The following is a 14602-nucleotide window of genomic DNA, read 5'->3' as shown; positions in this document are numbered from 1 at the left end:
GAGCCAAGTTTAACTCTTGTTTTCTGAAGTGTAGATCCATTTAGCTCCACAGAACTCACAGTATGAAGAGGCCATTAATTCTGGAGCCCCTGTCTCATAGTCTCCCCCCCCCCACAAACCTTGGCCAAAGCAATGAATTTGTCCTTTCTTTAAAAAAGTATGCGTCTCTGTGTATGTGTATGTCGGTCTATCTCTGTCTCTCTCCATGTGTGCCTGTCTGCCTGTCTCTGTCTCTACTTCGTGTGTGTGTGTGTGTTGGTCAGAAAATGAACAAGAGAGGAAAGAGGATGTCATTTCATTTCCTTGAGTTTTTAATTTATTGTAGTTCTCTGTGTGTGTGTGTGTGTATGCACATACAAGAGTTCACACTCACAGAAGTCAGAAGGTGACATCCGTTGTCTTCCTCTATTGCTCTTTATTTTATTTTTTTTGAGGTAGCCTGTCTCTGAACTTGAAGCTCATCAATTCTCCACATCATCCAGACAACAAGCCCCTGGGGTCCAACTGTCTCCACCTCAGATACAGAATTACGGGCACGCACCACCGCTTCTGGGTCTTTCTGTGGGAATTGAACTCGTGTCTGAGCAGCAAGCACTTTATCCACCAAGTTAGCGCCTCAAACCTTCCTTGGACTTTAAATCATTGAAGAATACATGATTGAAGGCTGCTCATTAGAGCTTGGTCAGGCCAACTTGACTCAAGACCCCCAGTAAAGATATAATTACTGTAACAATTTCTTGAGATAGGAGAATGGTTTGCCTCAGTCTCTGAATACAGCACGGGCAAGTAGAAACTCAGAGAAAAGAATAGAGTGGCATCAGTAGAAATAAGAGTAGTAAGATGAATTCTGGATTGAATTACTGCTGACAACAGACCAAAAGGGTAAGGTACCAGGTAGAGAAGACTGGGGATGAGAACCTGATTGGCCAGAGAGGAGGATCAGATACTCAGAATGAAGAGTTCTGCTGAACAAACAGAGTTCTGTGCTAACACGAGACTGTATGAAGTAGTGAGCACGTGTGCTTGGGAGAGGAATCTAAACTGTTCTTGACCAAACAAAGAATCTTTGTCACCTCTTCCTCCTTACTGGTGTAAGACACCAAGCTGTGCTCTTTAGTTAGGGAGGACAAGAGGAAAGGGAAAAGACCATCAAGAACGCAAAGCAAGTCATGCCTGGACTAGATTTATAGAAGAGCTTTGGGTGAAGGCCAAAGACAGCACAAAAAGAGGGGACCCAGAACTAATATTCCAAGCAAGAGTAAAGAGCACGTGACTTCTTCCCAGCACAAAGTGAGTGCTTCCAGCACTATGTGTTTTCCCCTCTGCTTTCATGAGGTTATTAGCCGTGGCTATGAAGTTGCTCAGGTATCTTCTGTTTCTCTGCTCTCTTTTTACTTAGCAGGCCCATGAATCTTTTCTTTCCATGCATGGGGTAATGAAACCAACTGTGAGGCTCATGAACACTTTCAACCTCCTTGGCCAGAGCTTTGGGATTCCAGCCTCTTCAGATCTTTGATGTGATTGGACACCTTGGTGGGCAGGGTCAGCGTCTAAGCCACCAGGCAGAGATGTCAAACTCTCAATTAAAAAACATCAGTTCATCCTGAAACCTGAGCCTTATCCCATCACCCGTGAGAGCTTCTTCAGATGACTTGAAACCTTCAAGACGGGAATGGCTATGTTTCAACATTAGGGCTGCCCTTGAAATTCGGGGCCAGGCCTTTGGGTGTATGAAACAGCTAGCTCTGATATTGATTCTCTGGGTCTCTCTCTGTCTCTGTCTGTCTCTGTCTCTGTCTCTGTCTCTGTCTCTCTCTCTCTCTCTCTCTCACACACACACACACACACACAATTCTATGTAATCACGTGGCCATTGACTTTGAGGAACATAAACTGTACATATACGATCACCAACATAGATGACCATGACACATCCTAAAGGCAAAATCAAGCTCATGACAAGTTTTTATCAGTGTGCACATGTGTGGCTGTATATGTGTTTAATAGGGAGAGAAAACTTGAAAGCTCCTAAGCCATTGAGTGAGAAAACACAGATAATTATTAACTTGTAATAAGATTAGGATCAATAAATTGATTGTTTTACCTGAAACCTTACCAGGAAGACAAGCAAGTCGCCCAGAGTTCCTGATATGGTCAAGGTAACAGAGAAAGAAGTCATGATAACCATGCTGAATGGGCAGAACACATGTCTAGGCATGGATTGCCGGAGGGGGGTGGCGAATGGGCAGAAAGGTGCATGTCTAGACATGGGTTGAGGTATGGGCAGAAGGGCACATGTCTAGGCATGGATTCCCAGAGGCGGAGAGAAGAGGATGGGCAGAAGGGCACATGTCTAGGTATGGATGGATTCCTGGAGGGAGAAAGGGGAATGAGCAGAAGGGCGCATGTCTAGGCATGAATTCCCAGAGGGGGAGAAGGAGGGATGGGCAGAAGGGCGCATGTCTAGGCATGGGTTCTGGGGAAGGGGGCGAAGAGTGCATATCTAGGCATGGATTCCTGGAAGGGTGTGGGGAGGATGAGCAGAAGGGGACATGTCTAGGTGTGGGTTCTAGGGGAGGGGGAGAAGGGTGCATATATAGGTATGGGTTGGGGGGACAGCAAGGCACAAATCTAGGTATGGGTTCCCGGGTAGGGGGTGTGGAGAAGGTTGCATGTCTAGGCATGAGTTCCCTGACAGGTGTGGGGGAGAAGAATGCATGTCTAGGCATGGATTTCCGGGGGTGGGGGGCTACAGAGAAAAGAAGTCATAAATGGGTCTGACTTGGAAGAGGTTCCTTCAAAATCTGTTGTAACTTGGCATTTGGCTGACCCCAGCCAAAAGAATCCTGAACTTGGCTTGCCTGTAATGGTGTCATAGATGACTGGGCAGTTGCTATAAGTTGTTATTTTGAACACAGGTTTCCTGTTGGCTCGACTTCGATGGGCAGGGGACCTTGGAAATAGGTGAAGGGAATTAGAAGACAGCTAGAGGGCCAAACAAATGAGTCATCTTCCTGTCGCCCAGACCTTCGTTATTGGCGTGTTCTCTCTGACAGTTGCTTCTGGCGGTAGGAGAATCATTAGTGGAATGAGTCTTTAAGGGCTCCTTATTTATTGGGGCTGCAGGTCTTTGGATTCTTCATTCTCTTTGTTTTGTTTCTTTACAGTAGTGGGAGACTCAATGAAATATTAATCATAAAGATTTTTAAAAATCGTTTCTAGCTGCTCAAAGACACTAAGAGTTATAGCCACAAAGCCTTGGCTCAGCTATATTTTACTGCCCGGGTGTCTTCCTGGAGACACCACATATGTTTTTCATTCTGCTGCCATTAGTCCTCATGAGATTGCAGAATCTCAATCATGTCTGTGCTGGAAAGATGACACCAGAGAGAGGAAGCACTTGGAATGTGAGCCCAAGGTACTGTGTTCATCTGAGGTGACCAGGGACAATCACCAGGCAGGAACCAAAAGAGGCTCATTTGCCTTGGGGATCAGATTTATCAGCAATGAAACCAAACCTGCATCTCTTGATGTTTGGAGGAGGGGTACCAGTGCAGCAGTGTAGAGATGGGACTCCATCTTCCCCATGAGTGTGACGGAATCAGCCTGAGCTGGGATGGAAGAGAATCAACGCCTCCACTTTGTGGTGCCACACAGCTGCAGCTTATCTGATGGCAAGATGAAGGAGGAGTTAATGCCTCCTGAGGAGTCCCAGGCAGCTGGTGTCCCTGGAGATTATCAGCTACTGAAAACCTTAGCTGGACATTTTGTAAATGGAATGGGTCCCAGTGTATTTGACATGTCCACCATGTCTCTATTGCCATCTGCGTGTTCTTTTCCATTCCAAGAAGCTAGAGCAAGGACAAATTGTTGCAATGAATATGAATATGATTTCACACAGAGATACTGTGACAAGAATAGCCAACCATTCCATGAAGATCTATTACACAAATGCTTTCCCAAGCCCTAGCAAGAGGGGTTAATGGTCTAAGACCAGCAAACTGAGCTGTGTCAAGTGCTAATGGTTTTCTGAGGGTAGACCTGGGTTGTTTTATGTTTTTCTTAATTGCAAGTGTGATTGTGTGTGACTCTATGTATGTGACTGCTCACTGCGTGTGTGTGTGTGTGTGCGTGCATGTGTGCATGCATGTCCCTGTTTCCACTTCTCCAACTCTAGCATGCCTCACTTTAGAATTTTCATGGGAGTGCTAGAGATGCATGCTCATGGCCTTGTGCTGGCTTGACAAACTCTGTCCTGACTGGGCTGCCTCTCCAGCCCTAATGAGCCTCTTTATATATAGATTGTTTCCCCTTAGTTTATTTCTCAGCTGGATAAAATTTCTCTGGGCCCTGGGAATGGTAGAGCCATGTGTTGAATTTCTGTCAGTGCAAGGATGTCGAAGCGTTTTCTTTCTCTCCTTACACATACTGAATTAGGCGGAGGCAGATTAAATGCTGGAGGAAAGAAACAAATCTCAGGCAAGCCCCAGACAACAGCCGTGCTCAGAGCAGGCGAGAGCATGAACACTGGACAGTCCTCGCTTTTGCCAAGTTGGAAACTGCAATTCTCTTCTCTTGTCTTCTGTATCAACATTAGTAAACATCTGTCTTACTAGGTCTCTGAACACTTGTTTAATTCTATGCTACTACCCTTCTGTTAGTTCTCCCAGGAGACCAGACTCCCCACTGTGCTACCAGTTACTAGTATATGCTGGCACAGCGATCCCAAGCGATAGGACAGATCTCACAGTCATAGAGGTCTGAAAAAGTACCCAGAAACTCTTTTGGTGACTCTTTAGGTGGCGTCCCCGTCCCCAATAGCTCTCAAATGCTGAATGGCAGCCACGATGTCTGAAAATGGGAACTAAAAGCACCAGCTTTGCTGAGGCTGGGAGAGATGTCTCCGTCTGTCAAACCCTTGCTGAAAAAGCCTTGGATACCAGCACCTGCGTGGAAAGCCAGGCACAGTGATTGGGCTAGAGAAACTGAGAAAGTGGATCCCTGGAGCTCACTGGCCAGCCAGCCAGGCTGAATCAGTAAGATTCAGTGTGTCAAAAAATAAGGAGTGAGAGCAATGATAAAAACTAACATTGGCCTTCTGGTCTGCACATGCATTCACATGTGTGCACACACGTGCACACATACCCCATACACAGACATGCGTACATGCAACACAGATATCACTCTCGTTCCTTTGAGTCTATGGTGTTGAAATAGGGGCAGCGGGGCTGTGTCCCCGGCACCCGGCCGCCAGCATGGCTAGTTTATACCCAGAAATAATTACACGGAAACTGTATTCTTTCAAACACTGCCTGGCCCGGCTAGGTCCAGTTTCTTATTGGCTAGCTCTTACATATTGTTCTAACCCATTTCTAATATTCTGTGTAGCCCACGAGCAGGCTTACCAAAGAGGATCTTAACCTGCGTCTGTCTGGAGTGGGAGCATCATGGCGACTCCTCTCAGCTTCTTTTTCCCAGCATTCTCTTCTGTCTACTCCGCCTACCTAATTTTCTGTCCTATGAGGGCCGAGGCAGTTTCTTTATTAGTAAGAAATCACTCCCACATCACTATGGTAAGAAATACTTTTCTCCCAAGATGTAAGCACCTCAGCTTGAACTTGGTTATCTACTGACTAGACCACACTATGTTTAGTCTCCGTTCCTTTTGACGTAGCAACAGGTGAGTAGATACTTAGGCTGCTTAGCAAGACCTTTGTCAAGGGAGGGGGGGTGCTGCCTCTGCAAGATGTTTTAAAATCTGTTGAGCAGGTGATGTCTAGGTAGTAGCTGGAAAAATAGTTAAAATGCCCAATTTAGTGTTTGCAAAACAATTAGCCGTGCTGAAACCATCTTAGCGGCAGTGAAACTATGAAGAATTTGTCGCAACAGAAAAACAATTACCGCCTAGATGACTTTAGGGAAATCTCCCATTTCCTCATGAGAAGTAAAACACTGTGATCTTTAGGAATGCTCTTAGTTTCCTTAAACCTGGGATTGTTCCATAACCCAAAGTGGTGATTAATATGTTTTCTGCCCACTTGCGGTTTTGTGGCTAGCTGTTTCTTTTGAGGACTTTACTCCTTCACTTTCCAGACTGAATTAGCTTCAGTAAAAGCCTTGCACTATGATGGTGGGCTGCAGTAGGCACAGTAGGATGCACCTGTGAAACAGGACTGGGAGGCTGGACTGAGGCTAGGCCGTACAAAAACACCAAGTAGGTTTGCAGATCCGTTCAAAATGGCTTCTCCATGCCCCACTTAGGTCTGAGCCCTGGTTTCTTTGAGTCTGTAGAAAAGCTGTGTGATTCTTCTGTGTTCTAACTCCTCAGTTATTTTGCGTCTCAGAATCCATTCACAAAGCCATGCCCACATTCCACAGAACAAACACGTTCATCTTGCTTATTTAAACACAAGGAAAACACAGATCACATTTTCTTGATAATTACTTCTTAAAATCTTTTTTAATTTTCAGAATTTCATACCTGTATACAATATGATCCTATCTGTCCCCCATTTTTCCTTCTATATAACCTTTTGTCCCCATAGTACCCCCACCCAATTTTACCTCTTTAAAAATAAGTCAGGAAGTCCAGTTACTAAATGGGTGAGGGAGCATCCATTGGAATGGTGGCATGGGAAACCTCTCAGTGGGAACAGCTTAAAAAGCATCCTCTTTTCTCCCCCAGTAATGGGTGGGGCTGGAGATGACCTCCTCCAGCTGTACTGCAGTTCTGACTGATTTCTTGTGCAAGGAACAACATCTGCTATGACGTCATGTCAGCAGCCACGTCATGTCCAAAGTCAGCATTTCACAGCGTCCTTGCCATCTGCAGGCTCTGGCTCTTACATTCCCTTTACCTACTTTTCTGTGATGTTCCCTAGGCCTTATGGAAGGGGGCATTGATGAGGATGTCCCCTAGGGAAGGGACATTGATGAAGGTGTCCCCTAGGGAAGGGAGCATTGATGGAGATGTCCCTAGGGAAGGGACATTGACAAAGATGTCCCTAGGGAAGGGGCATTGATGGATATGTCCCTTAAGGAAGGGACATTGACAAAGATGTCCCTAGGGAAGAGGGCATTGGTGACGATGATGTCCCCTTTAAAGACTGAATACTCAGTCTCTCCTTCTGCTCCAGTTGTTGTTAAAGGTGATTTTTTTTAAAAATGAAATACAAAGCAGAATATAATTTGCTGCTATTCTGAGCATTGTCTAAAAGCAGATAATGAAAAGCCCTCATCATTTTTTTGTTTTTATGTAAACGATAGAAGGCCACCTAGTCACATTCATTATCCTACTGACGAAGAAGTATTAGTGACTAAAACCAACTTCTGGCATTTTCTAAGCTTTAAGATGCCATTTTAAACTTTGTTTTGTGTGTTCTCTTCTTTAAGGGAATGAGTAGCTGAATTTGGTTTTGGTTGGTCAGGGTTCCCTTTGAGAAGACTGATTTAAAAAGAAAGAAAGAAAGAAAAAAGAAAGAAAAAAATTTATTATTTAAATTTATCTTAAGGTTTTGGTAGCCTAACCAGCTGAAAGTCCTTAACTATTATGGGAAAATTTCTAAAATGTATTTCTCATTTCTTATACTATTGAAATTAGATCTGTGGGAAAGGAATTAATTTAGCCTCCCTCCCACCTTCCCTCCTCCTCCCTCCCCCCCTTTCCTTCTTTTTAGAGACGGTCTTAGAGTGTACCCCAGGCTGGCCTCAAACGGTTATCCTTGCACCCCAGTGTCCCCACTTTCCCGGTGCACCTGCTGCCTCTGACATAGCTTAGCTCTGTTGTCACAATACACAACAAGGCTGAAGTTATAGGGGAACAACTCGAGGCCTCACTGCAGACTTGTCTATGGCTAGACTTAGCAGACAATGCAACCTCAAGAGAGGAAAAACATTGCTGCATGAGGAACTTCAAATCAAAACCCTTAGAGGCACCAAGCCTGGGGGAGGGCAGCTTTGAGGTCCTGGTTTCATATTCCCAAGTACTTGCTCCACTTCCTTCACAAGACTCAATAGACAGCTTCCTCCTGGCAAAGAAGACTGTGCATTAGAAAATGTACACGATGCCTCCATCCACCCCACACTCTTTACATTTATTAAATGCCCAGTTTTTTGTCTTCTTTATCTGGTCCAATCCTAGTCAGTGTTCAGACTCTTTAGAATTCAGAGTGTGACCCAAGGACTGAATGAAGGCCCCAGACCAATCCCCCTTCCTGCTTTTGTTTCTATCAAAGTCCAGATTAGATTTTTTTCCCCCATAAAAAGATGGAACTTAGCAAACATCACTCACAGCAGAGCTGGGATCATGAGTGTCTAGAAGTAAAACATTATTCTAATTTACCATCGCATTGGTGGGGTGATGTTTGTTCAACGTCCTTTCTTCCAAACAGGGAAAGCTATACAGAGTTGAGGTAGTTATCTGTTAGTGCACAACCCATCTTGATTTCTTAGGAGACAATTTCTTACCACTAAAAGGGAAGATTTATGCCATTCTTGGGTAATGCTGTGCCCGGATGCAGTTCTCTTGATATTTTGTTTTGGTCTCCTTCACTCTGGGCTCTCTTCCAACCAAAGCTCATTTTTAACTTTCTTTTAGATTACAAGTAATCACCATGGTTCCTGTCCTCATGTTTAGGAGAATTAAGTAGAGGGAAGTTTTGAGTCTTAACCAGTCATTTGCTCAGTACCTGCCACATGCCCAACACTAAGTAGCTACCAACAGCTTGGACAAGGGACACACAGAGGCTCGGCAGAAGATTTGGTGGGGACAGTGACAGGAAGCGAGCAACACTTTCCTTCCTTTCCCTCTTCCTTCTGGGAAGAGAACTGTACCTACTTCTTTAAAAATGTTGGGGTAAGAATGGGAGATTTTCAAAAGTTTATAACAACTTTGTAAAGGTTGTTGAGCCACTAAGAGCACTTGCCGATGAGCAGAGGATGGGTTGGTTCCTAGCACCTTCATCAGGCGCCTCCCAACCATGGCAACTCCATCTCCAGGGGCCTGCTGGCCTCCCTGGGTACCCACAAACATGGCCCTACAAGCTGGGTTCTGTCTTCGCTGGGTGACAAAGTGCGCAAACCATAAACTAGCTTTTTGTTCTATTTTCATTTTAATTTTCCCCAAAGGATGTATCCAACTTGATCCCCTTTCCCTCTCTGTATTAAAATAATATCAAATGCAAAAAAATCAAAAAGTGCTCTCTAACAGATGGACCATGGTTTGTTTTCAGTTTTCAGAGGGATGTGATGATAGCAATTTCAAAATGACTTTAACATCAATTGCATTGGTGTCTAGAGACACAATCTATTTTGAGTGCAATCCTGGTGGTCTTAAGTAAAACTGAATGTACCATTTTTATTAAGCATCATATAGGTTGTGTATAAAATTCAGCTATGTAGGCATATGCATGTGCATGAGTGTGTACATGTGTGTGCCTATGTGTGTGCGGAGATCTGCTTGTTTGAGGAGACCAGACAACAACCTCAGGCTCTGTCCTCCTTACTTTTTGAGACAGGACTTTTGATTTCTAGGATTTCCTATGCCTGACCACTTTGGGAAACCAAGGCTATACTATCATATACAAAATTGACACTCAAAATCTATGCAATTGAATTATTGAAAAAAATCCCATAATGTTTTAGGTCATTCCATGAATTTGGGCTGCACCACTCTTATGACTGTCTTTGGCTACATCTGCCCCATGTGGCTCACAGGCCAAAGCTTGGACATACATGGGTTATCTCAGAATTTTTAAGGTGCAAAGCTGTTTAAGCCAAACTTTATTGGTTTATTTTATTCCATTTTTTGTTTTGTTTTGTTTTGTTTTTGTTTGCGACAGAGTTTCACTGTCCTGGAACTCACTCTAGAACATGCTGGGCTCTAGCTCACAGAGGTCCACCTGTCTCTGCCTCTAGAGTGCTGGCATTAAAGGTGTGTTCCACATTCCTGGTTCTAGAGTGCTGGCATTAAAGGTGTGTTCCACATTCCTGGTTCTAGAGTGCTGGCATTAAAGGTGTGTTCCACATTCCTGGTTCTGGAGTGCTGGCATTAAAGGTGTGTTCCACATTCCTGGTTTTGGAGTGCTGGCATTAAAGGCATGTTCCACAGGCCTGGTTCTGGAGTGCTGGCATTAAGGACCTGTGCAGTATGCCTGTCTCTAAACTTGATTTCTGCAAAGATCCATTTGGAGTTCCCAAGTCCATCCCAGCAAGTGTTAGAACAGACCAACAAACTTCTGTCCAGGCCAGTGTGCAGAGCTAGGGACAGGTGAGCAAGTGTCACTGGCTCTTCCTGACCCCAGCCATAGGAGCTATGGAACAGGACATTGGTCAGTAATGATAGAAGTGGAGGTACCTGGGCAAGGTGAAGAGCCTGGCCTTTCTAACTGTAAGATTTTGGGGCTGTACCTCACTTTCTTCACACGTAGAAGGGAAGTGGTAATGCTGCCCCCCTCACCTGGCGACTAAGTAGTGACTTGCATGGCTTTTAGCCTGGTGAGCACAAACGTGGTCACAGTAAGCTGTTACCAAGCTGATGCACGACCAGAAGGAGCGTGGCTAGAGACAGCTGCTAACATGGCTTTGGTAGGTGAGACGAATCCCACGTGGTAGGAGAAGACACTGCCTTCCTCGAGAACGGGAGAAATCAATGTCTGAAGACTATTTGTCTCTGAGAACATGTGAAGAATACACTTTCACACAAGCACTGTGCACTAAAGGACAACAGTAGCTACATTATAGTACATTTGATGCTTACATAATGTCTCTGTACTATGTACATTCCTGATGCCCATGGAGGCCAGAAAAGGGTACCAGGTCCTCAGGGACTAGAGTCACTGATAGCTGTGAACTACCATGTAGGTGCTGGGAAGGAACCCAAGTTCCCTGGATGAGTTGCCAGTGAGCCTTCTCTCCAACCTCTGCCTTGTCATTTTTTAAAATGAATTATTTCAGATGGAATTTTGTTGGTGTCTACGACCATTATTCCGCTTGAATATGTCTCTAAACCTGCGGTAGCCTAAGGGCTGCCCAGGACTGGCAGAGAAGGAACCTCAGCCCTCTGGGTCAGCCGCAGGTGTTCTGTTTCTTTCGGTAAAGGTAATGAAGGGCCTGGAAGATTCATAACCAAAGGAAAATGACAGCTCCATTTGCCACTGAAGGAATCTCATACTCTCATTTACATGCTGAAAAATACGTAGCACAGCTTAATGTTCCTAAATCACCCCAGCGACGCCTTGCACTCAAAAGATAGTAGGACTTAGTTGAAAGAGATAATGGTAGCCACGCCTCGGGGGGGCTGCAATTGTGTGGATGGAGTAAAACCAGGGTTCGCTATTTGTGCTGCATCGCTGGCTAGCCAGTTCCCTTTAATGCAGATGTGATAAGGAACCACTATACCAAAACACATCTGTAACAGACTCTTATAAGTTTCCACACTCAAGGTAACAACCAGGAAACTGAAAGTCAAACTGTCACTTCTCACATTGTAAGTCAGGTTTACAGTCTTTTCATGTATAACGTTGTCCTAGGCTGAGAGCAAAATCACTATTTTATTATTTTGTCTTTGAAGTTTGAAATAAGAAGATACTACCTAATGAAGTGATTTACTATCAAAAGGTCACAAGGTTTGGCAGCCAATGCCTCCATTGGAACCTTGACTCTGACGTGATCTACTGTGGTTTTGAGGAAGCCACCTGGTTTTGGCTTGTTTATGAAATGATAAACATTGAACTATCTCTGTATGTGTGCTGCGTAGAAGGACACTAGACTCTCGTGGCTGCTACTCTGGACTTGGCAAGGCTGGGGTCCATTCTGCTTTGAGTCTCAATTAGAATAAATCTGAGCGCACTGTCTTTGATGCCTCCGGCTTCTATCTCACTCCGGCACACCTGCGCTTTGATGTTCAATAAGCCCCTCGTTCCTTCTGTCAGTTTCTCGGTCTTCATGAAACTTTAATAACCCGTGTCTCCAGCCTTAGGCCTCGTGATTCTTCAGTTTAATCATCATTCTTCACCGACATGCACTGTCTGTTTCGCCCTTTATTCTCCCAGATCTTCTTACTTGGAGACCTTTTACTTAAGCACTATCCAGATGTCTGACTTTCTCTGCACTTTAGCTGCATGGCTGCGCTCAGCACCACATTGCCTGCATTTCCCTGTCAGCTGCTTCTCCCGTTCTCTGAGACACCTAGCTGGAAAGCCCACCTCTTCTCTTCCACTCCCGCTCTCAATGTACTGTGTAGAGGGACAGAGCCTTTTACAAAAATGAGGCCTTTGGGCCCCATCCACATGGACAGAGGAGTGTTGCATACTTTGCAAGCTTTTCCTGGCCCACCATGGTCTTTTAGTCTCCCATCCTTTCTTCATGCAAGCCGAGCCCTCTGTGGTTGAGAAAGCCCTTTCTCCCATTTCTGGTATCTGCTACCCATCTCTCAGGGGCACCTTTTCCCTCTGTTTCTGACCCTAGTGCTATGTTGTTTTGTTGTTTGTTTTGTTTTGGGTTGGTTTTTTGTTTTGGTTTGGTTTGGTTTGGTTTGGTTTTGATTTTTGAGACAGGGTTTCTCCGTAGCTTTTTGGTTCCTGTCCTGGAACTAGCTCTTGTAAACCAGGCTGGCCTCGAACTCACAGAGATCCGCCTGCCTCTGCCTCCCGAGTGCTGGGATTAAAGGCGTGCACCACCACCGCCCAGCTTGGGTTGCTTTTTTGAGAAAGGGTTTGACCCTAACGTTTTTAATAGTCTCCAGATTTCAATGAAGGATGAATAGATATAGTGCTAAACTTGGTGAGGGTGACTGAGGACCCTTCTGAGATCCAAACTGATCCAGACTCCTACCATAAATCCTCAATATGTACTCCTAAGCCTGTGTGTTAGTGACTTTTCTTGTTCCTGTGATCAAATGCCTAGCAAGGCACAACCTCAAAGAGACAGGGCTTATGTTGATGGTCAGTTTTACTGGTACAGGCCATGTGTCAAGGAAAGCATGGTGGCAGAAAAGTGAGACAGTTGGCCACAGTGTCTCTACAATCAGGAAGCAGAGAACAGACAGACAGGAAGTGGAGCAGGGCTATTCAACCTCAAGATCTGCCCACGCTGACACCTCCCCCCCTCCCGCAAGGCTCCACCTCCTAAAGCCCCATAAGCTCCCACAGCAGCAGTAATAGAAGTTCAAACACCATGAGCCTACGACAACATTCATTCAAGTCTCTTGTCATTGACTCTCCAACATTACTCCCTCTGCTGTGTGTGTATGTGTGTGTGTGTGTGTGTGTTGATCTCATAGCCTTCCACAGGCCCAAGCCCTTCCCTAGTGTACTGGCCAGTGCCTTACCCAGGAACTTAGACATCCTTCCTTGCCTTTCCAAGCTCCAGTCTTTCTGACCATGTGAAACTAAATTAGAAATCCCATGTTTGTGTCATTTTGCCCCTATCCGAGTTGGCCAGTCCAGTTCCAAGGCATTAAAATTGTGGGGCATGGTCCCAGATAACACCACTTTCCAAACTTACAGATTCATGTCCTAAAACTTGTAATGAATCATAACTATAAGCCTAAGATTTTGATGGAAGAAGTAGTACCAGAAAAAAATTAATGCTGTAAGTCAAGTCCTGAAACATTTCCAGTCAGATTAAAGCACCTGGCAGTGTTGCTCCCTCCATGAAACTGCACAAAAACTACAGTATGGCAAACGAACCTTAACGAGCATGTAGTCTGGGTTCTTCTTCTTTTCTATGACAATGAGACATGCCTGCTTCTGGCAGCACCAACCTACTTCAGATCATGAGCACTGAAGAAACTCCACATGGAGTTGACTTTCTTTGTGGCAAAAGTAAACCACTGGGCAAGAAAATGCCCCTGCCTCGACTGCTAATTAGACAAACAAGATGCAAAAAAAAAAAAAAGTGACTATCGAACATTTTCAAGACAAGGAGAGACAGCTCTTCAGACTTTCCTGTCTAACAGAAAAGTTATGCTCCTGTGGGCTGCAGATGGACGCCCCAACATTGCAGAGGAACTTTGGGTGACTGTCCAGGCAGCCATCTGTTTCTGTCATTACTCACATTTTTTTGGAAGTCACTTGCTTTCACTTCCAGCTTACTCAGTTAATACTACTTCCTTCTTGGGTCTCTGAGGGAGTTGAACAATAGGTAGTTATAGTTTTCCTTGTTTATCTGACATAGAAAGCAAGTTATCATAGAAAGTAAATCAAGTATAAGGCTTTGGACTCAGCAAGATAGGGTAGATATGGAATATTTTCTCTGAATTGGTCAAATGCAAATGTATTAGACATTGTTGATGTATTTATTACCGGTGTATATTATATATAGTTATTATACTAGTATATAATTTTTCTTATATTAGTTATAACTTTCTTTTTTTAGACAAAAATATACTGGCATTTCATGTGTATTTTAATAAATAAAGCTTGCATGAAGATCAGAAAGGTAAAACAGCCACACTGATCAACCTTACAGACCAGGCAGCAATGACACACACCTTTAATCCCAGTAGCCACAATGATACACATTTTTAATCTCAGTAGCCACAATAACACACACCTTTAATTCCAGTAACCATAATGACTCACACCGTTAATACCAATAGCCA

The 14602-nt window shown here is 44.4% G+C and overlaps 1 protein-coding gene across 4 annotated transcripts in view; it reads left to right on the top strand.

Moving 5' to 3' along the window:
- Tnik (TRAF2 and NCK interacting kinase) overlaps positions 1-14602 on the top strand; it is a 406558-nt gene that overhangs the window by 205506 nt on the left and 186450 nt on the right. Inside the window, exon 1 of one of the 4 annotated variants that reach the window (XM_050142095.1) lies at positions 2190-2357. The exons of the other annotated variants lie outside the window; for them this stretch is intronic. The gene's annotated coding sequence lies outside the window, so the exon portion shown is untranslated. Of the gene's footprint in view, positions 1-2189; positions 2358-14602 lie in introns of those variants that run through there. 4 annotated transcript variants of the gene reach the window in all.

The sequence above is a fragment of the Alexandromys fortis genome, unplaced genomic scaffold (genome assembly GCF_014885135.2).
Source record: "Alexandromys fortis isolate MF-2015 unplaced genomic scaffold, M_Fortis_MF-2015_v1.1 scaffold_41, whole genome shotgun sequence".
Classification (NCBI taxonomy): domain Eukaryota; kingdom Metazoa; phylum Chordata; class Mammalia; order Rodentia; family Cricetidae; genus Alexandromys; species Alexandromys fortis.
This window is presented reverse-complemented; position numbering and strand designations above follow the sequence as displayed.